This window comes from Poecile atricapillus, chromosome 8 (genome assembly GCF_030490865.1).
Source record: "Poecile atricapillus isolate bPoeAtr1 chromosome 8, bPoeAtr1.hap1, whole genome shotgun sequence".
Lineage (NCBI taxonomy): Eukaryota > Metazoa > Chordata > Aves > Passeriformes > Paridae > Poecile > Poecile atricapillus.
The window spans coordinates 8,025,128-8,042,135 of record NC_081256.1 but is presented as its reverse complement, the minus strand read 5'-3'; the positions used below and the strand labels follow the sequence as shown (position 1 = coordinate 8,042,135).

Sequence of the window (17,008 nt, the reverse complement as noted above, 5' to 3'; positions counted from 1 at the left end):
TCTCCCGCGTGCCCGAGCCTGTGCGTCACAGACAACCGGTCCCAGCGTCTGTTACGTGGCTGTTTGACACCTCCGGGCAGGTAGTACGCAGTTCTCTGATGTGGTGACCTACAGTTGACCCTCTTGGATAAGCTCATTCCCACCAAACCTACTCAGAAAATGACTGATGAGGCCGTTTGCAGCCACCCTGCTCCTACATACTGTCTGGGCAGCTCTAGGCTGCCCCAACGAGGGTCGGGAGGGTCAGGACGGCTGCAGGTTTATCACAGCATGTGACACAGGACGGCCACTGCGGGTATATTTAAATATATTCATATTTCGGTATGCCTGGAAAAGGGCTGCTGCGTAGAAGGGGTGGAATGTGCTATGCCCACACCTCGTTGCCCTCACGCGGTGCCATGTCTATGATGGAGACACGTCCTTTCCACCAGAGAGGAATGGGGAGGAGGGCGGGGAACTCTGCCTCGGTCACTGGCCACCCTGAAGAGGAACAACAACACAAGGCGCTTCTGTACCTGCAGGGTGCCCAGGGAGAAGAGTAGCTGAGGGTGAAATCGGCAACTGCAAAGCCAGGTTGCCATCTGGTGGAAATAAAGCTGCAGGCCACTGCTATGGGTGGGAGACAGCCGCAAGGGAGGGGTAGGAGAGGCAAGGGAAGGGGAAAGGTAAGCAAGGTAAGGCAGAGGTTTGCATGGATTTCCCTTCCGTGATTCCAACTCCATCCCTAAAGTTGTTTTCCTGGCCCCATTTTTCCTATCAGAGCCACACAGTCCTTATCCCAGCTCCAGTGATTTCAGCTGCAGCCCCTCAAGCTTTATTTCTCTACCAGCTCTGATGTTTCTGCTCCAGCTCTGCATCTTCCCGATGCTGCCATGTGAAGCTGCTCCTTCCTTGATCCTTCCTGGATCAAGGCAGGATCTTCATTTCAGCTTCAGCTCTCTGATGCTTCAGCTTCAGCTCTAGAATCCATATTCCAGCTCCAGCCCTACAGTGCCTATCCTGGCTCCACAGCCCCTATCTAGCCCCAGTGGTTTTACCCTAAGCCCCACCTTCTCGATGTCACCAACAGCTCTGCTGCCTCAGCTCCAGCTCCTCAGCTTTCCACTGCCTCTGGCTAAAAGCTGTTCCTGATTGTCACTTTGCTCCAGGGCTGTTGACAAGGCGATGAATCAATCACTGTCATCACTTAAATATCTATAGGAGCTGCCACTCTCATCCCAATGGGCCCCCAGCTTTGGAGGCAAATGAGCAGTGGTCCACAGTACACACCTTGCCCTGTACCCCACTTGCCCACAGGCCCCTCAGCCAGCATTAGCTGCTGGAAACAACTGCTCAGCCCCTGGTCCCACATCCCAAAAGATGCTCCTGGGCTGGCTCTGAGACCTCCACTCCAAGTTTGTGGGTGGTACCATTACTGGGAGGCCTGGAACCCTCCTGGCAGCTCCTGTAGCCCTCAAGCTTCAGTTCCCTCCCCTTCCCCATAGGATTTATGTACCTCCAGCCCCACAATTTCCATTGCTCCACATCAGTTTGGGTCTAGATCCAGGTTAAGTTTCTACTGATTGTATTTTATTGTTTACTATCTCAGTTTTACATTATTCTCGTTGTATTAAGATTTAATTATACTATTGCATTGCCATATTTTTACTTTATTCTATTTTTTAAACTTCTATTACTAGATATATGATGTTTTAATAACATAAAGATTATAGGGCAGGGGCTGTGGGGCAAGAGGGTATGTTGAAGCCCCTGGGGCTGAATCCAGACCCAAATCAATGTGGAGCAGTGAAAACTCTGGAGCTGGATAAATCCCGTGTAGCTGGAGGTAGAATCACTGTGGGTTTTGGGTAGGGACTGTGAGGCTGTTTAACAGGATGCTCGGCCCTGAAATGTGGTCAAACAACTCAAGCAATGCCCTTTCAGCTACCAATGGTGGGCTGAGAGGCCCATCATGTGCTGTTTTTTGGTGTTGAATCATGCTAAAAATCTGGCACACTGTCTCAATCTGGCAGACCAGCCTCAAATCAACCTGCTGATAACAAGACAAAGATTTGGCAGATAAACTGCTAAACTGATCTGCAGGCATATCACTGGTGGTCAACTCCTTCACGCTATGAAAGTCCAGTCCACTTTCCATGTAGTAGGTTCTTCTAATAGGAGCGTGTGGAGATTCTTCCCTTGGGTTTTAGGGATGCTCACCGAGGATACTTCTAAAGGTTAGAGGAGATTTGTTCACAGTCGTTGGTGAGTTTCATCAGTCTCTAATAAGGGTTTTTTTAGCTAGCTTTCGTAGAATTGCTTTAATATTGCTTTGATATAATGCATAATCCTATCTTGTAGAATAATAGTTTTAGCTTTTATAGTGTCTAGTAAATATTTCTGAGGTCTTTTTGTCTAATCATTTATCATAATAAATAATTCGTTCTTATAAAAATATGTCTGATTTGCTGTCGTTAAAACCTGTGGGCCAAAGTTGTAAAACTTTAATTGTTGGCAAAGTCCAGAGCTGGGACTGTTTACAGCTGCCCCAGGCATCTCTCTCTGAGAAAGCAAAGGAATCCTTTTCTGCACCTTATAACACAGTGGAAGGGCTTCTTAAATAAATTCTGTCTGAAGTTACCACTCCCACTCGTGACAGTCTGGAGCTCAAATGTGGATTCTAGAGCTGGAGCTGAAGCATGAGAGAGCTGGATGTGAAAAGAAGATCCAGCCTTGATCCAGGAGCATCTTCACCTGGCAGTGGTGGGAAGATGTGGAACTGAAGCTGAAGCAGTGGAGCTGGTAGAGAAACAAAGGGATAAACTTAAATGACTGCAGAGTGGGGATAAGAACTGTAGGGCTGGTAGAGGGATTGTTGGGCTGGAATAGCAACTTCAGGGATGGAGCCGAAATCTTTGTAGGACTGAGATAACAACTGTGAGGCTAGACCTGAAATAAAGTTTTTCAGGCTGGATTTGGAATATGCATTCCAGAGTTGAAGTTGGAACCTCAAAGATCTGGAGCACAGTGAAGACCCTTCCACAAGAAGGAGAAGCTTCACTTGGCAGCAACGGGAACATGCAAAGATGGAGCTGGTGAAATAAACCTTGTGGGATTGGAGCCAGCATCACTGTGATGTTGGGATAGTCACTGTACGACTGCAGCTGAAATCTCTGTAGGGTTGAGGTAGCAACTTTAGCACTGGGTTAGTGATTGCAGGATTGAAATTGGGACTGTGGGGCCAGAATATGAACTATTGGCCAGGGTACAGTCTGTGGGCTGGGGGAGAGATTGTAGGCTGGGGAGGGATTGTAGCCCAGGATAGGGACTGTGGGCCAAGGTAGGAACAGTGGGCCGCGGAAGGGACTGTGGGTGGTACAGGGGCTGTGGGCCTAGGTAGGGTCTGCGGGGACGGGATAAAGTCTGTAGAGCAGGGGTATAGAGTCTGTCGGGCCGAGGTAGGGACTGTGGGGCAAGGGAGGGGAATCTGAGGGCGGGACGTCAAACGCCACCAATGTCAGCACGAGGAAGGCGATGGATCTGCCAATCGCGACCCGCTAACCCCGCGTAGTACGAGGAAATCCGCCCGATCCACACGGTCGTGTTCCCGCCAAACACGCACCGCCCCTCACGGCCCGGCGCTCGGACCGGGCCCGACCCAGCTCCGCTCAGGCTTCGTGCCCCGCCAGATGCTCCTCACACACGAAACCTGGGGCTTAGGCTTCGTGCCCGGCGTGGAAGTAAACCTAAACTGTTTCAGGAATTTATTAAACCTACAGCCTGACAGACACATCGCGTTTAATTCTCGGAACATGAAGAGCGTCGGGCCCGGTTAGTACTTGGATGGGAGACCGCCTGGGAATACCGGGTGCTGTAGGCATCTTTTGCTGCGTGTGGTCTCTTGTTTTGCTTGGGCAGCCGTGGCAAGGAGCAGGATGGTGCTGGCATGCTTGGCTGATACGTCTTTTGTGCCTCGTGTGTCTTTTGTGGTGTTCGGTGCGGCTGTAGGTGGTGCTGTGCCATGGGCAAGCCTGGCGCCCGTGTGGTGTGTGAGATTCCGGGTCAGGGTAGGAAGGTGGTGGTGTGGGCTGAAGAGCGCTGCAGAGGGTGGGGGAGGTGCCTACGGCCATACCACCCTGAGAACGCCCGATCCCGTCTGATCTCGGAAGCTAAGCAGGGTCGGGCCCGGTTAGTACTTGGATGGGAGACCGCCTGGGAATACCGGGTGCTGTAGGCATCTTTTGCTGCATGCAGGCAAGTGGGTTTGCAGATTCCTTGTTTTGCTTGGGCAGCCGTAGTGAGGGGTGTGCGGTCGCTTGTTTTGCTTGGGCAGCCGTGTCAAGGAGCAGGATGGTGCTGGCACACTAGGGTGATACGTCTTCTGTGCCTCGTGTGTCTTTTGCGAAGTTTGGTGCGGGTCAGTATGGGAAGGTGGAGGTGTGGGCTGAAGAGCGCTGCAGAGGGTGGGGGAGGTGCCTACGGCCATACCACCCTGAGAACGCCCGATCCCGTCTGATCTCGGAAGCTAAGCAGGGTCGGGCCCGGTTAGTACTTGGATGGGAGACCGCCTGGGAATACCGGGTGCTGTAGGCATCTTTTGCTGTGTGGTCTCTTGTTTTGCTTGGGCAGCCGTGGCAAGGAGCAGGAGGATGCTGGCATGCTTGGCTGATACGTCTTTTGTGCCTCGTGTGTCTTTTGTGGTGTTCGGTGCGGCTGTAGGTGGTGCTGTGCCATGGGCAAGCCTGGCGCCCGTGTGGTGTGTGAGATTCCGGGTCAGGGTAGGAAGGTGGTGGTGTGGGCTGAAGAGCGCTGCAGAGAGTGAGGGAGGTGCCTACGGCCATACCACCCTGAGAACGCCCGATCCCGTCTGATCTCGGAAGCTAAGCAGGGTCGGGCCCGGTTAGTACTTGGATGGGAGACCGCCTGGGAATACCGGGTGCTGTAGGCATCTTTTGCTGCGTGTGGTCCCTTATTTTCCTTGGGCAGCCGTGGCAAGGAGCAGGAGAGTGCTGGCATGCGTGGTTTGTATAGTTTTTGTGCCTTGAGGACTGTAGGTTGCGGCTGTAGGTTGTGGTGTCCCATGGCCAGGTGTGGCCACCGTGTGGTGTGTAAGTGTGGTTGCGGGTCAGGGTAGGAAGGTGGTGGTGTGGGCTGAAGAGCGCTGCAGAGAGTGAGGGAGGTGCCTACGGCCATACCACCCTGAGAACGCCCGATCCCGTCTGATCTCGGAAGCTAAGCAGGGTCGGGCCCGGTTAGTACTTGGATGGGAGACCGCCTGGGAATACCGGGTGCTGTAGGCATCTTTTGCTGCATGCAGGCAAGTGGGTTTGCAGATTCCTTGTTTTGCTTGGGCAGCCGTAGTGAGGGGTGTGCGGTCGCTTGTTTTGCTTGGGCAGCCGTGTCAAGGAGCAGGATGGTGCTGGCACGCTAGGGTGATACGTCTTTTGTGCCTCGTGTGTCTTTTGCGAAGTTTGGTGCGGGTCAGTGTGGGAAGGCGGAGGTGTGGGCTGAAGAGCGCTGCAGAGGGTGAGGGAGGTGCCTACGGCCATACCACCCTGAGAACGCCCGATCCCGTCTGATCTCGGAAGCTAAGCAGGGTCGGGCCCGGTTAGTACTTGGATGGGAGACCGCCTGGGAATACCGGGTGCTGTAGGCATCTTTTGCTGCGTGTGGTCCCTTATTTTCCTTGGGCAGCCGTGGCAAGGAGCAGGAGAGTGCTGGCATGCGTGGTTTGTATAGTTTTTGTGCCTTGAGGACTGTAGGTTGCGGCTGTAGGTTGTGGTGTCCCATGGCCAGGTGTGGCCACCGTGTGGTGTGTAAGTGCGGTTGCGGGTCAGGGTAGGAAGGTGGTGGTGTGGGCTGAAGAGCGCTGCAGAGAGTGAGGGAGGTGCCTACGGCCATACCACCCTGAGAACGCCCGATCCCGTCTGATCTCGGAAGCTAAGCAGGGTCGGGCCCGGTTAGTACTTGGATGGGAGACCGCCTGGGAATACCGGGTGCTGTAGGCATCTTTTGCTGCATGCAGGCAAGTGGGTTTGCAGATTCCTTGTTTTGCTTGGGCAGCCGTAGTGAGGGGTGTGCGGTCGCTTGTTTTGCTTGGGCAGCCGTGTCAAGGAGCAGGATGGTGCTGGCACGCTAGGGTGATACGTCTTTTGTGCCTCGTGTGTCTTTTGCGAAGTTTGGTGCGGGTCAGTGTGGGAAGGCGGAGGTGTGGGCTGAAGAGCGCTGCAGAGGGTGAGGGAGGTGCCTACTGCCATACCACCCTGAGAACGCCCGATCCCGTCTGATCTCGGAAGCTAAGCAGGGTCGGGCCCGGTTAGTACTTGGATGGGAGACCGCCTGGGAATACCGGGTGCTGTAGGCATCTTTTGCTGCGTGTGGTCCCTTATTTTCCTTGGGCAGCCGTGGCAAGGAGCAGGAGAGTGCTGGCATGCGTGGTTTGTATAGTTTTTGTGCCTTGAGGACTGTAGGTTGCGGCTGTAGGTTGTGGTGTCTCATGGCCAGGTGTGGCCACCGTGTGGTGTGTAAGTGTGGTTGCGGGTCAGGGTAGGAAGGTGGTGGTGTGGGCTGAAGAGCGCTGCAGAGAGTGAGGGAGGTGCCTACGGCCATACCACCCTGAGAACGCCCGATCCCGTCTGATCTCGGAAGCTAAGCAGGGTCGGGCCCGGTTAGTACTTGGATGGGAGACCGCCTGGGAATACCGGGTGCTGTAGGCATCTTTTGCTGCGTGTGGTCCCTTATTTTCCTTGGGCAGCCGTGGCAAGGAGCAGGAGAGTGCTGGCATGCGTGGTTTGTATAGTTTTTGTGCCTTGAGGACTGTAGGTTGCGGCTGTAGGTTGTGGTGTCCCATGGCCAGGTGTGGCCACCGTGTGGTGTGTAAGTGTGGTTGCGGGTCAGGGTAGGAAGGTGGTGGTGTGGGCTGAAGAGCGCTGCAGAGAGTGAGGGAGGTGCCTACGGCCATACCACCCTGAGAACGCCCGATCCCGTCTGATCTCGGAAGCTAAGCAGGGTCGGGCCCGGTTAGTACTTGGATGGGAGACCGCCTGGGAATACCGGGTGCTGTAGGCATCTTTTGCTGCATGCAGGCAAGTGGGTTTGCAGATTCCTTGTTTTGCTTGGGCAGCCGTAGTGAGGGGTGTGCGGTCGCTTGTTTTGCTTGGGCAGCCGTGTCAAGGAGCAGGATGGTGCTGGCACGCTAGGGTGATACGTCTTTTGTGCCTCGTGTGTCTTTTGCGAAGTTTGGTGCGGGTCAGTGTGGGAAGGCGGAGGTGTGGGCTGAAGAGCGCTGCAGAGGGTGAGGGAGGTGCCTACGGCCATACCACCCTGAGAACGCCCGATCCCGTCTGATCTCGGAAGCTAAGCAGGGTCGGGCCCGGTTAGTACTTGGATGGGAGACCGCCTGGGAATACCGGGTGCTGTAGGCATCTTTTGCTGCGTGTGGTCCCTTATTTTCCTTGGGCAGCCGTGGCAAGGAGCAGGAGAGTGCTGGCATGCGTGGTTTGTATAGTTTTTGTGCCTTGAGGACTGTAGGTTGCGGCTGTAGGTTGTGGTGTCCCATGGCCAGGTGTGGCCACCGTGTGGTGTGTAAGTGCGGTTGCGGGTCAGGGTAGGAAGGTGGTGGTGTGGGCTGAAGAGCGCTGCAGAGAGTGAGGGAGGTGCCTACGGCCATACCACCCTGAGAACGCCCGATCCCGTCTGATCTCGGAAGCTAAGCAGGGTCGGGCCCGGTTAGTACTTGGATGGGAGACCGCCTGGGAATACCGGGTGCTGTAGGCATCTTTTGCTGCATGCAGGCAAGTGGGTTTGCAGATTCCTTGTTTTGCTTGGGCAGCCGTAGTGAGGGGTGTGCGGTCGCTTGTTTTGCTTGGGCAGCCGTGTCAAGGAGCAGGATGGTGCTGGCACGCTAGGGTGATACGTCTTTTGTGCCTCGTGTGTCTTTTGCGAAGTTTGGTGCGGGTCAGTGTGGGAAGGCGGAGGTGTGGGCTGAAGAGCGCTGCAGAGGGTGAGGGAGGTGCCTACTGCCATACCACCCTGAGAACGCCCGATCCCGTCTGATCTCGGAAGCTAAGCAGGGTCGGGCCCGGTTAGTACTTGGATGGGAGACCGCCTGGGAATACCGGGTGCTGTAGGCATCTTTTGCTGCGTGTGGTCCCTTATTTTCCTTGGGCAGCCGTGGCAAGGAGCAGGAGAGTGCTGGCATGCGTGGTTTGTATAGTTTTTGTGCCTTGAGGACTGTAGGTTGCGGCTGTAGGTTGTGGTGTCTCATGGCCAGGTGTGGCCACCGTGTGGTGTGTAAGTGTGGTTGCGGGTCAGGGTAGGAAGGTGGTGGTGTGGGCTGAAGAGCGCTGCAGAGAGTGAGGGAGGTGCCTACGGCCATACCACCCTGAGAACGCCCGATCCCGTCTGATCTCGGAAGCTAAGCAGGGTCGGGCCCGGTTAGTACTTGGATGGGAGACCGCCTGGGAATACCGGGTGCTGTAGGCATCTTTTGCTGCGTGTGGTCCCTTATTTTCCTTGGGCAGCCGTGGCAAGGAGCAGGAGAGTGCTGGCATGCGTGGTTTGTATAGTTTTTGTGCCTTGAGGACTGTAGGTTGCGGCTGTAGGTTGTGGTGTCTCATGGCCAGGTGTGGCCACCGTGTGGTGTGTAAGTGTGGTTGCGGGTCAGGGTAGGAAGGTGGTGGTGTGGGCTGAAGAGCGCTGCAGAGAGTGAGGGAGGTGCCTACGGCCATACCACCCTGAGAACGCCCGATCCCGTCTGATCTCGGAAGCTAAGCAGGGTCGGGCCCGGTTAGTACTTGGATGGGAGACCGCCTGGGAATACCGGGTGCTGTAGGCATCTTTTGCTGTGTGGTCTCTTGTTTTGCTTGGGCAGCCGTGGCAAGGAGCAGGAGGATGCTGGCATGCTTGGCTGATACGTCTTTTGTGCCTCGTGTGTCTTTTGTGGTGTTCGGTGCGGCTGTAGGTGGTGCTGTGCCATGGGCAAGCCTGGCGCCCGTGTGGTGTGTGAGATTCCGGGTCTGGGTAGGAAGGTGGTGGTGTGGGCTGAAGAGCGCTGCAGAGAGTAAGGGGGGTGCCTACGGCCATACCACCCTGAGAACGCCCGATCCCGTCTGATCTCGGAAGCTAAGCAGGGTCGGGCCCGGTTAGTACTTGGATGGGAGACCGCCTGGGAATACCGGGTGCTGTAGGCATCTTTTGCTGCATGCAGGCAAGTGGGTTTGCAGATTCCTTGTTTTGCTTGGGCAGCCGTAGTGAGGGGTGTGCGGTCGCTTGTTTTGCTTGGGCAGCCGTGTCAAGGAGCAGGATGGTGCTGGCACACTAGGGTGATACGTCTTCTGTGCCTCGTGTGTCTTTTGCGAAGTTTGGTGCGGGTCAGTGTGGGAAGGCGGAGGTGTGGGCTGAAGAGCGCTGCAGAGGGTGGGGGAGGTGCCTACGGCCATACCACCCTGAGAACGCCCGATCCCGTCTGATCTCGGAAGCTAAGCAGGGTCGGGCCCGGTTAGTACTTGGATGGGAGACCGCCTGGGAATACCGGGTGCTGTAGGCATCTTTTGCTGTGTGGTCTCTTGTTTTGCTTGGGCAGACGTGGCAAGGAGCAGGAGGATGCTGGCATGCTTGGCTGATACGTCTTTTGTGCCTCGTGTGTCTTTTGTGGTGTTCGGTGCGGCTGTAGGTGGTGCTGTGCCATGGGCAAGCCTGGCGCCCGTGTGGTGTGTGAGATTCCGGGTCAGGGTAGGAAGGTGGTGGTGTGGGCTGAAGAGCGCTGCAGAGAGTGAGGGGGGTGCCTACGGCCATACCACCCTGAGAACGCCCGATCCCGTCTGATCTCGGAAGCTAAGCAGGGTCGGGCCCGGTTAGTACTTGGATGGGAGACCGCCTGGGAATACCGGGTGCTGTAGGCATCTTTTGCTGCGTGTGGTCCCTTATTTTCCTTGGGCAGCCGTGGCAAGGAGCAGGAGAGTGCTGGCATGCGTGGTTTGTATAGTTTTTGTGCCTTGAGGACTGTAGGTTGCGGCTGTAGGTTGTGGTGTCCCATGGCCAGGTGTGGCCACCGTGTGGTGTGTAAGTGTGGTTGCGGGTCAGGGTAGGAAGGTGGTGGTGTGGGCTGAAGAGCGCTGCAGAGAGTGAGGGAGGTGCCTACGGCCATACCACCCTGAGAACGCCCGATCCCGTCTGATCTCGGAAGCTAAGCAGGGTCGGGCCCGGTTAGTACTTGGATGGGAGACCGCCTGGGAATACCGGGTGCTGTAGGCATCTTTTGCTGCATGCAGGCAAGTGGGTTTGCAGATTCCTTGTTTTGCTTGGGCAGCCGTAGTGAGGGGTGTGCGGTCGCTTGTTTTGCTTGGGCAGCCGTGTCAAGGAGCAGGATGGTGCTGGCACGCTAGGGTGATACGTCTTTTGTGCCTCGTGTGTCTTTTGCGAAGTTTGGTGCGGGTCAGTGTGGGAAGGCGGAGGTGTGGGCTGAAGAGCGCTGCAGAGGGTGAGGGAGGTGCCTACGGCCATACCACCCTGAGAACGCCCGATCCCGTCTGATCTCGGAAGCTAAGCAGGGTCGGGCCCGGTTAGTACTTGGATGGGAGACCGCCTGGGAATACCGGGTGCTGTAGGCATCTTTTGCTGCGTGTGGTCCCTTATTTTCCTTGGGCAGCCGTGGCAAGGAGCAGGAGAGTGCTGGCATGCGTGGTTTGTATAGTTTTTGTGCCTTGAGGACTGTAGGTTGCGGCTGTAGGTTGTGGTGTCCCATGGCCAGGTGTGGCCACCGTGTGGTGTGTAAGTGCGGTTGCGGGTCAGGGTAGGAAGGTGGTGGTGTGGGCTGAAGAGCGCTGCAGAGAGTGAGGGAGGTGCCTACGGCCATACCACCCTGAGAACGCCCGATCCCGTCTGATCTCGGAAGCTAAGCAGGGTCGGGCCCGGTTAGTACTTGGATGGGAGACCGCCTGGGAATACCGGGTGCTGTAGGCATCTTTTGCTGCATGCAGGCAAGTGGGTTTGCAGATTCCTTGTTTTGCTTGGGCAGCCGTAGTGAGGGGTGTGCGGTCGCTTGTTTTGCTTGGGCAGCCGTGTCAAGGAGCAGGATGGTGCTGGCACGCTAGGGTGATACGTCTTTTGTGCCTCGTGTGTCTTTTGCGAAGTTTGGTGCGGGTCAGTGTGGGAAGGCGGAGGTGTGGGCTGAAGAGCGCTGCAGAGGGTGAGGGAGGTGCCTACTGCCATACCACCCTGAGAACGCCCGATCCCGTCTGATCTCGGAAGCTAAGCAGGGTCGGGCCCGGTTAGTACTTGGATGGGAGACCGCCTGGGAATACCGGGTGCTGTAGGCATCTTTTGCTGCGTGTGGTCCCTTATTTTCCTTGGGCAGCCGTGGCAAGGAGCAGGAGAGTGCTGGCATGCGTGGTTTGTATAGTTTTTGTGCCTTGAGGACTGTAGGTTGCGGCTGTAGGTTGTGGTGTCTCATGGCCAGGTGTGGCCACCGTGTGGTGTGTAAGTGTGGTTGCGGGTCAGGGTAGGAAGGTGGTGGTGTGGGCTGAAGAGCGCTGCAGAGAGTGAGGGAGGTGCCTACGGCCATACCACCCTGAGAACGCCCGATCCCGTCTGATCTCGGAAGCTAAGCAGGGTCGGGCCCGGTTAGTACTTGGATGGGAGACCGCCTGGGAATACCGGGTGCTGTAGGCATCTTTTGCTGCGTGTGGTCCCTTATTTTCCTTGGGCAGCCGTGGCAAGGAGCAGGAGAGTGCTGGCATGCGTGGTTTGTATAGTTTTTGTGCCTTGAGGACTGTAGGTTGCGGCTGTAGGTTGTGGTGTCCCATGGCCAGGTGTGGCCACCGTGTGGTGTGTAAGTGTGGTTGCGGGTCAGGGTAGGAAGGTGGTGGTGTGGGCTGAAGAGCGCTGCAGAGAGTGAGGGAGGTGCCTACGGCCATACCACCCTGAGAACGCCCGATCCCGTCTGATCTCGGAAGCTAAGCAGGGTCGGGCCCGGTTAGTACTTGGATGGGAGACCGCCTGGGAATACCGGGTGCTGTAGGCATCTTTTGCTGCATGCAGGCAAGTGGGTTTGCAGATTCCTTGTTTTGCTTGGGCAGCCGTAGTGAGGGGTGTGCGGTCGCTTGTTTTGCTTGGGCAGCCGTGTCAAGGAGCAGGATGGTGCTGGCACGCTAGGGTGATACGTCTTTTGTGCCTCGTGTGTCTTTTGCGAAGTTTGGTGCGGGTCAGTGTGGGAAGGCGGAGGTGTGGGCTGAAGAGCGCTGCAGAGGGTGAGGGAGGTGCCTACGGCCATACCACCCTGAGAACGCCCGATCCCGTCTGATCTCGGAAGCTAAGCAGGGTCGGGCCCGGTTAGTACTTGGATGGGAGACCGCCTGGGAATACCGGGTGCTGTAGGCATCTTTTGCTGCGTGTGGTCCCTTATTTTCCTTGGGCAGCCGTGGCAAGGAGCAGGAGAGTGCTGGCATGCGTGGTTTGTATAGTTTTTGTGCCTTGAGGACTGTAGGTTGCGGCTGTAGGTTGTGGTGTCCCATGGCCAGGTGTGGCCACCGTGTGGTGTGTAAGTGCGGTTGCGGGTCAGGGTAGGAAGGTGGTGGTGTGGGCTGAAGAGCGCTGCAGAGAGTGAGGGAGGTGCCTACGGCCATACCACCCTGAGAACGCCCGATCCCGTCTGATCTCGGAAGCTAAGCAGGGTCGGGCCCGGTTAGTACTTGGATGGGAGACCGCCTGGGAATACCGGGTGCTGTAGGCATCTTTTGCTGCATGCAGGCAAGTGGGTTTGCAGATTCCTTGTTTTGCTTGGGCAGCCGTAGTGAGGGGTGTGCGGTCGCTTGTTTTGCTTGGGCAGCCGTGTCAAGGAGCAGGATGGTGCTGGCACGCTAGGGTGATACGTCTTTTGTGCCTCGTGTGTCTTTTGCGAAGTTTGGTGCGGGTCAGTGTGGGAAGGCGGAGGTGTGGGCTGAAGAGCGCTGCAGAGGGTGAGGGAGGTGCCTACTGCCATACCACCCTGAGAACGCCCGATCCCGTCTGATCTCGGAAGCTAAGCAGGGTCGGGCCCGGTTAGTACTTGGATGGGAGACCGCCTGGGAATACCGGGTGCTGTAGGCATCTTTTGCTGCGTGTGGTCCCTTATTTTCCTTGGGCAGCCGTGGCAAGGAGCAGGAGAGTGCTGGCATGCGTGGTTTGTATAGTTTTTGTGCCTTGAGGACTGTAGGTTGCGGCTGTAGGTTGTGGTGTCTCATGGCCAGGTGTGGCCACCGTGTGGTGTGTAAGTGTGGTTGCGGGTCAGGGTAGGAAGGTGGTGGTGTGGGCTGAAGAGCGCTGCAGAGAGTGAGGGAGGTGCCTACGGCCATACCACCCTGAGAACGCCCGATCCCGTCTGATCTCGGAAGCTAAGCAGGGTCGGGCCCGGTTAGTACTTGGATGGGAGACCGCCTGGGAATACCGGGTGCTGTAGGCATCTTTTGCTGCGTGTGGTCCCTTATTTTCCTTGGGCAGCCGTGGCAAGGAGCAGGAGAGTGCTGGCATGCGTGGTTTGTATAGTTTTTGTGCCTTGAGGACTGTAGGTTGCGGCTGTAGGTTGTGGTGTCTCATGGCCAGGTGTGGCCACCGTGTGGTGTGTAAGTGTGGTTGCGGGTCAGGGTAGGAAGGTGGTGGTGTGGGCTGAAGAGCGCTGCAGAGAGTGAGGGAGGTGCCTACGGCCATACCACCCTGAGAACGCCCGATCCCGTCTGATCTCGGAAGCTAAGCAGGGTCGGGCCCGGTTAGTACTTGGATGGGAGACCGCCTGGGAATACCGGGTGCTGTAGGCATCTTTTGCTGTGTGGTCTCTTGTTTTGCTTGGGCAGCCGTGGCAAGGAGCAGGAGGATGCTGGCATGCTTGGCTGATACGTCTTTTGTGCCTCGTGTGTCTTTTGTGGTGTTCGGTGCGGCTGTAGGTGGTGCTGTGCCATGGGCAAGCCTGGCGCCCGTGTGGTGTGTGAGATTCCGGGTCTGGGTAGGAAGGTGGTGGTGTGGGCTGAAGAGCGCTGCAGAGAGTAAGGGGGGTGCCTACGGCCATACCACCCTGAGAACGCCCGATCCCGTCTGATCTCGGAAGCTAAGCAGGGTCGGGCCCGGTTAGTACTTGGATGGGAGACCGCCTGGGAATACCGGGTGCTGTAGGCATCTTTTGCTGCATGCAGGCAAGTGGGTTTGCAGATTCCTTGTTTTGCTTGGGCAGCCGTAGTGAGGGGTGTGCGGTCGCTTGTTTTGCTTGGGCAGCCGTGTCAAGGAGCAGGATGGTGCTGGCACACTAGGGTGATACGTCTTCTGTGCCTCGTGTGTCTTTTGCGAAGTTTGGTGCGGGTCAGTGTGGGAAGGCGGAGGTGTGGGCTGAAGAGCGCTGCAGAGGGTGGGGGAGGTGCCTACGGCCATACCACCCTGAGAACGCCCGATCCCGTCTGATCTCGGAAGCTAAGCAGGGTCGGGCCCGGTTAGTACTTGGATGGGAGACCGCCTGGGAATACCGGGTGCTGTAGGCATCTTTTGCTGTGTGGTCTCTTGTTTTGCTTGGGCAGACGTGGCAAGGAGCAGGAGGATGCTGGCATGCTTGGCTGATACGTCTTTTGTGCCTCGTGTGTCTTTTGTGGTGTTCGGTGCGGCTGTAGGTGGTGCTGTGCCATGGGCAAGCCTGGCGCCCGTGTGGTGTGTGAGATTCCGGGTCAGGGTAGGAAGGTGGTGGTGTGGGCTGAAGAGCGCTGCAGAGAGTGAGGGGGGTGCCTACGGCCATACCACCCTGAGAACGCCCGATCCCGTCTGATCTCGGAAGCTAAGCAGGGTCGGGCCCGGTTAGTACTTGGATGGGAGACCGCCTGGGAATACCGGGTGCTGTAGGCATCTTTTGCTGCGTGTGGTCCCTTATTTTCCTTGGGCAGCCGTGGCAAGGAGCAGGAGAGTGCTGGCATGCGTGGTTTGTATAGTTTTTGTGCCTTGAGGACTGTAGGTTGCGGCTGTAGGTTGTGGTGTCCCATGGCCAGGTGTGGCCACCGTGTGGTGTGTAAGTGTGGTTGCGGGTCAGGGTAGGAAGGTGGTGGTGTGGGCTGAAGAGCGCTGCAGAGAGTGAGGGAGGTGCCTACGGCCATACCACCCTGAGAACGCCCGATCCCGTCTGATCTCGGAAGCTAAGCAGGGTCGGGCCCGGTTAGTACTTGGATGGGAGACCGCCTGGGAATACCGGGTGCTGTAGGCATCTTTTGCTGTGTGGTCTCTTGTTTTGCTTGGGCAGCCGTGGCAAGGAGCAGGAGAGTGCTGGCATGCTTGGCTGATACGTCTTTTGTGCCTCGTGTGTCTTTTGTGGTGTTCGGTGCGGCTGTAGGTGGTGCTGTGCCATGGGCAAGCCTGGCGCCCGTGTGGTGTGTGAGATTCCGGGTCAGGGTAGGAAGGTGGTGGTGTGGGCTGAAGAGCGCTGCAGAGAGTGAGGGGGGTGCCTACGGCCATACCACCCTGAGAACGCCCGATCCCGTCTGATCTCGGAAGCTAAGCAGGGTCGGGCCCGGTTAGTACTTGGATGGGAGACCGCCTGGGAATACCGGGTGCTGTAGGCATCTTTTGCTGCGTGTGGTCCCTTATTTTCCTTGGGCAGCCGTGGCAAGGAGCAGGAGAGTGCTGGCATGCGTGGTTTGTATAGTTTTTGTGCCTTGAGGACTGTAGGTTGCGGCTGTAGGTTGTGGTGTCCCATGGCCAGGTGTGGCCACCGTGTGGTGTGTAAGTGTGGTTGCGGGTCAGGGTAGGAAGGTGGTGGTGTGGGCTGAAGAGCGCTGCAGAGAGTGAGGGAGGTGCCTACGGCCATACCACCCTGAGAACGCCCGATCCCGTCTGATCTCGGAAGCTAAGCAGGGTCGGGCCCGGTTAGTACTTGGATGGGAGACCGCCTGGGAATACCGGGTGCTGTAGGCATCTTTTGCTGCATGCAGGCAAGTGGGTTTGCAGATTCCTTGTTTTGCTTGGGCAGCCGTAGTGAGGGGTGTGCGGTCGCTTGTTTTGCTTGGGCAGCCGTGTCAAGGAGCAGGATGGTGCTGGCACGCTAGGGTGATACGTCTTTTGTGCCTCGTGTGTCTTTTGCGAAGTTTGGTGCGGGTCAGTGTGGGAAGGCGGAGGTGTGGGCTGAAGAGCGCTGCAGAGGGTGAGGGAGGTGCCTACGGCCATACCACCCTGAGAACGCCCGATCCCGTCTGATCTCGGAAGCTAAGCAGGGTCGGGCCCGGTTAGTACTTGGATGGGAGACCGCCTGGGAATACCGGGTGCTGTAGGCATCTTTTGCTGCGTGTGGTCCCTTATTTTCCTTGGGCAGCCGTGGCAAGGAGCAGGAGAGTGCTGGCATGCGTGGTTTGTATAGTTTTTGTGCCTTGAGGACTGTAGGTTGCGGCTGTAGGTTGTGGTGTCCCATGGCCAGGTGTGGCCACCGTGTGGTGTGTAAGTGCGGTTGCGGGTCAGGGTAGGAAGGTGGTGGTGTGGGCTGAAGAGCGCTGCAGAGAGTGAGGGAGGTGCCTACGGCCATACCACCCTGAGAACGCCCGATCCCGTCTGATCTCGGAAGCTAAGCAGGGTCGGGCCCGGTTAGTACTTGGATGGGAGACCGCCTGGGAATACCGGGTGCTGTAGGCATCTTTTGCTGCATGCAGGCAAGTGGGTTTGCAGATTCCTTGTTTTGCTTGGGCAGCCGTAGTGAGGGGTGTGCGGTCGCTTGTTTTGCTTGGGCAGCCGTGTCAAGGAGCAGGATGGTGCTGGCACGCTAGGGTGATACGTCTTTTGTGCCTCGTGTGTCTTTTGCGAAGTTTGGTGCGGGTCAGTGTGGGAAGGCGGAGGTGTGGGCTGAAGAGCGCTGCAGAGGGTGAGGGAGGTGCCTACTGCCATACCACCCTGAGAACGCCCGATCCCGTCTGATCTCGGAAGCTAAGCAGGGTCGGGCCCGGTTAGTACTTGGATGGGAGACCGCCTGGGAATACCGGGTGCTGTAGGCATCTTTTGCTGCGTGTGGTCCCTTATTTTCCTTGGGCAGCCGTGGCAAGGA

At 57.0% G+C, this 17,008-nt stretch overlaps 37 non-coding genes across 37 annotated transcripts; all 37 read left to right on the top strand.

Moving 5' to 3' along the window:
• The first annotated feature begins 4,097 nt into the window (after positions 1-4,097).
• LOC131581840 (5S ribosomal RNA) lies at positions 4,098-4,216 on the top strand. The gene has a single exon (XR_009278159.1). It is a non-coding gene; the product is annotated as a 5S ribosomal RNA (ribosomal RNA).
• A 237-nt stretch (positions 4,217-4,453) lies between these two features.
• LOC131581909 (5S ribosomal RNA) lies at positions 4,454-4,572 on the top strand. Its single transcript, XR_009278227.1, has one exon. It is a non-coding gene; the product is annotated as a 5S ribosomal RNA (ribosomal RNA).
• A 236-nt stretch (positions 4,573-4,808) lies between these two features.
• Positions 4,809-4,927, top strand: LOC131581908 (5S ribosomal RNA). Its single transcript, XR_009278226.1, has one exon. It is a non-coding gene; the product is annotated as a 5S ribosomal RNA (ribosomal RNA).
• Positions 4,928-5,160: 233 nt separating this feature from the next.
• Positions 5,161-5,279, top strand: LOC131581907 (5S ribosomal RNA). The gene has a single exon (XR_009278225.1). It is a non-coding gene; the product is annotated as a 5S ribosomal RNA (ribosomal RNA).
• Positions 5,280-5,516: 237 nt separating this feature from the next.
• Positions 5,517-5,635, top strand: LOC131581906 (5S ribosomal RNA). The gene has a single exon (XR_009278224.1). It is a non-coding gene; the product is annotated as a 5S ribosomal RNA (ribosomal RNA).
• A 233-nt stretch (positions 5,636-5,868) lies between these two features.
• LOC131581905 (5S ribosomal RNA) lies at positions 5,869-5,987 on the top strand. Its single transcript, XR_009278223.1, has one exon. It is a non-coding gene; the product is annotated as a 5S ribosomal RNA (ribosomal RNA).
• A 237-nt stretch (positions 5,988-6,224) lies between these two features.
• On the top strand, positions 6,225-6,343 carry LOC131581849 (5S ribosomal RNA). Its single transcript, XR_009278168.1, has one exon. It is a non-coding gene; the product is annotated as a 5S ribosomal RNA (ribosomal RNA).
• Positions 6,344-6,576: 233 nt separating this feature from the next.
• LOC131581903 (5S ribosomal RNA) lies at positions 6,577-6,695 on the top strand. The gene has a single exon (XR_009278221.1). It is a non-coding gene; the product is annotated as a 5S ribosomal RNA (ribosomal RNA).
• Positions 6,696-6,928: 233 nt separating this feature from the next.
• LOC131581902 (5S ribosomal RNA) lies at positions 6,929-7,047 on the top strand. Its single transcript, XR_009278220.1, has one exon. It is a non-coding gene; the product is annotated as a 5S ribosomal RNA (ribosomal RNA).
• Positions 7,048-7,284: 237 nt separating this feature from the next.
• LOC131581901 (5S ribosomal RNA) lies at positions 7,285-7,403 on the top strand. Its single transcript, XR_009278219.1, has one exon. It is a non-coding gene; the product is annotated as a 5S ribosomal RNA (ribosomal RNA).
• Positions 7,404-7,636: 233 nt separating this feature from the next.
• LOC131581900 (5S ribosomal RNA) lies at positions 7,637-7,755 on the top strand. Its single transcript, XR_009278218.1, has one exon. It is a non-coding gene; the product is annotated as a 5S ribosomal RNA (ribosomal RNA).
• A 237-nt stretch (positions 7,756-7,992) lies between these two features.
• LOC131581848 (5S ribosomal RNA) lies at positions 7,993-8,111 on the top strand. Its single transcript, XR_009278167.1, has one exon. It is a non-coding gene; the product is annotated as a 5S ribosomal RNA (ribosomal RNA).
• Positions 8,112-8,344: 233 nt separating this feature from the next.
• On the top strand, positions 8,345-8,463 carry LOC131581899 (5S ribosomal RNA). The gene has a single exon (XR_009278217.1). It is a non-coding gene; the product is annotated as a 5S ribosomal RNA (ribosomal RNA).
• Positions 8,464-8,696: 233 nt separating this feature from the next.
• On the top strand, positions 8,697-8,815 carry LOC131581898 (5S ribosomal RNA). Its single transcript, XR_009278216.1, has one exon. It is a non-coding gene; the product is annotated as a 5S ribosomal RNA (ribosomal RNA).
• A 236-nt stretch (positions 8,816-9,051) lies between these two features.
• Positions 9,052-9,170, top strand: LOC131581897 (5S ribosomal RNA). The gene has a single exon (XR_009278215.1). It is a non-coding gene; the product is annotated as a 5S ribosomal RNA (ribosomal RNA).
• Positions 9,171-9,407: 237 nt separating this feature from the next.
• On the top strand, positions 9,408-9,526 carry LOC131581896 (5S ribosomal RNA). Its single transcript, XR_009278214.1, has one exon. It is a non-coding gene; the product is annotated as a 5S ribosomal RNA (ribosomal RNA).
• Positions 9,527-9,762: 236 nt separating this feature from the next.
• On the top strand, positions 9,763-9,881 carry LOC131581895 (5S ribosomal RNA). Its single transcript, XR_009278213.1, has one exon. It is a non-coding gene; the product is annotated as a 5S ribosomal RNA (ribosomal RNA).
• A 233-nt stretch (positions 9,882-10,114) lies between these two features.
• Positions 10,115-10,233, top strand: LOC131581894 (5S ribosomal RNA). The gene has a single exon (XR_009278212.1). It is a non-coding gene; the product is annotated as a 5S ribosomal RNA (ribosomal RNA).
• A 237-nt stretch (positions 10,234-10,470) lies between these two features.
• LOC131581892 (5S ribosomal RNA) lies at positions 10,471-10,589 on the top strand. The gene has a single exon (XR_009278210.1). It is a non-coding gene; the product is annotated as a 5S ribosomal RNA (ribosomal RNA).
• Positions 10,590-10,822: 233 nt separating this feature from the next.
• On the top strand, positions 10,823-10,941 carry LOC131581891 (5S ribosomal RNA). The gene has a single exon (XR_009278209.1). It is a non-coding gene; the product is annotated as a 5S ribosomal RNA (ribosomal RNA).
• A 237-nt stretch (positions 10,942-11,178) lies between these two features.
• On the top strand, positions 11,179-11,297 carry LOC131581847 (5S ribosomal RNA). The gene has a single exon (XR_009278166.1). It is a non-coding gene; the product is annotated as a 5S ribosomal RNA (ribosomal RNA).
• A 233-nt stretch (positions 11,298-11,530) lies between these two features.
• On the top strand, positions 11,531-11,649 carry LOC131581890 (5S ribosomal RNA). The gene has a single exon (XR_009278208.1). It is a non-coding gene; the product is annotated as a 5S ribosomal RNA (ribosomal RNA).
• A 233-nt stretch (positions 11,650-11,882) lies between these two features.
• Positions 11,883-12,001, top strand: LOC131581889 (5S ribosomal RNA). Its single transcript, XR_009278207.1, has one exon. It is a non-coding gene; the product is annotated as a 5S ribosomal RNA (ribosomal RNA).
• Positions 12,002-12,238: 237 nt separating this feature from the next.
• Positions 12,239-12,357, top strand: LOC131581888 (5S ribosomal RNA). The gene has a single exon (XR_009278206.1). It is a non-coding gene; the product is annotated as a 5S ribosomal RNA (ribosomal RNA).
• Positions 12,358-12,590: 233 nt separating this feature from the next.
• LOC131581887 (5S ribosomal RNA) lies at positions 12,591-12,709 on the top strand. Its single transcript, XR_009278205.1, has one exon. It is a non-coding gene; the product is annotated as a 5S ribosomal RNA (ribosomal RNA).
• A 237-nt stretch (positions 12,710-12,946) lies between these two features.
• Positions 12,947-13,065, top strand: LOC131581846 (5S ribosomal RNA). The gene has a single exon (XR_009278165.1). It is a non-coding gene; the product is annotated as a 5S ribosomal RNA (ribosomal RNA).
• A 233-nt stretch (positions 13,066-13,298) lies between these two features.
• Positions 13,299-13,417, top strand: LOC131581886 (5S ribosomal RNA). The gene has a single exon (XR_009278204.1). It is a non-coding gene; the product is annotated as a 5S ribosomal RNA (ribosomal RNA).
• A 233-nt stretch (positions 13,418-13,650) lies between these two features.
• Positions 13,651-13,769, top strand: LOC131581885 (5S ribosomal RNA). Its single transcript, XR_009278203.1, has one exon. It is a non-coding gene; the product is annotated as a 5S ribosomal RNA (ribosomal RNA).
• A 236-nt stretch (positions 13,770-14,005) lies between these two features.
• On the top strand, positions 14,006-14,124 carry LOC131581884 (5S ribosomal RNA). The gene has a single exon (XR_009278202.1). It is a non-coding gene; the product is annotated as a 5S ribosomal RNA (ribosomal RNA).
• Positions 14,125-14,361: 237 nt separating this feature from the next.
• On the top strand, positions 14,362-14,480 carry LOC131581883 (5S ribosomal RNA). The gene has a single exon (XR_009278201.1). It is a non-coding gene; the product is annotated as a 5S ribosomal RNA (ribosomal RNA).
• A 236-nt stretch (positions 14,481-14,716) lies between these two features.
• On the top strand, positions 14,717-14,835 carry LOC131581881 (5S ribosomal RNA). The gene has a single exon (XR_009278199.1). It is a non-coding gene; the product is annotated as a 5S ribosomal RNA (ribosomal RNA).
• A 233-nt stretch (positions 14,836-15,068) lies between these two features.
• On the top strand, positions 15,069-15,187 carry LOC131581880 (5S ribosomal RNA). The gene has a single exon (XR_009278198.1). It is a non-coding gene; the product is annotated as a 5S ribosomal RNA (ribosomal RNA).
• Positions 15,188-15,423: 236 nt separating this feature from the next.
• On the top strand, positions 15,424-15,542 carry LOC131581879 (5S ribosomal RNA). Its single transcript, XR_009278197.1, has one exon. It is a non-coding gene; the product is annotated as a 5S ribosomal RNA (ribosomal RNA).
• Positions 15,543-15,775: 233 nt separating this feature from the next.
• On the top strand, positions 15,776-15,894 carry LOC131581878 (5S ribosomal RNA). Its single transcript, XR_009278196.1, has one exon. It is a non-coding gene; the product is annotated as a 5S ribosomal RNA (ribosomal RNA).
• A 237-nt stretch (positions 15,895-16,131) lies between these two features.
• Positions 16,132-16,250, top strand: LOC131581877 (5S ribosomal RNA). Its single transcript, XR_009278195.1, has one exon. It is a non-coding gene; the product is annotated as a 5S ribosomal RNA (ribosomal RNA).
• Positions 16,251-16,483: 233 nt separating this feature from the next.
• On the top strand, positions 16,484-16,602 carry LOC131581876 (5S ribosomal RNA). The gene has a single exon (XR_009278194.1). It is a non-coding gene; the product is annotated as a 5S ribosomal RNA (ribosomal RNA).
• Positions 16,603-16,839: 237 nt separating this feature from the next.
• LOC131581844 (5S ribosomal RNA) lies at positions 16,840-16,958 on the top strand. Its single transcript, XR_009278163.1, has one exon. It is a non-coding gene; the product is annotated as a 5S ribosomal RNA (ribosomal RNA).
• The last annotated feature ends 50 nt before the right edge of the window (positions 16,959-17,008 follow it).